Below are 935 nucleotides of genomic sequence, written 5' to 3'. Positions count from 1 at the left end.
TGAGGGAATAATATTTAATATACATTTTAGATATTTTCATATTAATAATTTGTTAGATGATTTATCTTGATATTCATATACATATACATACTAAATATATTATCATAACGTAGTAGAATGATATACATATACATATTCATATACATATCATACTGAACATATTATCATAACGTAGTGGAATACATGTCAGAGATCAGATGACACCCGAAGGTGACCAGATGACACCCGAGGGTGACCAGATGACACTCAAAAGTGACCAGATGACACCCGAAGGTGACCACTGTAGGATGATCAGTCGCTACAAGCTGATGTCTCTCTCACCAACTAGGTATACAGAATACTATATGCACATAGGCTAACTACTCTCCGTTAGCATGGAGTTACTGACAAGTCCTATATCAAGGCATAATAGATATTTACAGAATCATCAAAGAAACGTATATCATATCAAATAGAATTTAGCTCGACAAAATACGAGTGCAAATTCAAGAATAGATGAGTACTCGAAAAATAAAGCAAAATATATAAATATTCAAGAGATTAACTAATCGTACTCATCATATAATCAACATACATATTTACTTATATTATATGCATATTAAAGATTATCCCACTCACCCGGAAAATATAGAACTAAAGGAACGTCAGACGAAAGACCCGAAAATCCTATTGAGGATCGTTAGGAGAACCTACAACAATATATGACATATACTCAAAAACAACTCAAACAAAATATCTCAATGCATAAAATAAAACTAGGTTTACTCTCCTAGATTTATGGACTAAAACGATAATTATCCAAATAGGGACCAAAATGTAATTTTACCAAAACTGGACCAAACTGTAAATATATAACCATACTGAAATTTCACCCATAAACCATCCTTCATTCTGTCCAGAACGAACTAGGGACCTAAAAGTAATTTTTATAAAGT

This window comes from Populus euphratica, unplaced genomic scaffold, assembly GCF_000495115.2.
Source record: "Populus euphratica unplaced genomic scaffold, PopEup_1.0 scaffold381.1, whole genome shotgun sequence".
Classification (NCBI taxonomy): domain Eukaryota; kingdom Viridiplantae; phylum Streptophyta; class Magnoliopsida; order Malpighiales; family Salicaceae; genus Populus; species Populus euphratica.
This window is presented reverse-complemented; position numbering follows the sequence as displayed.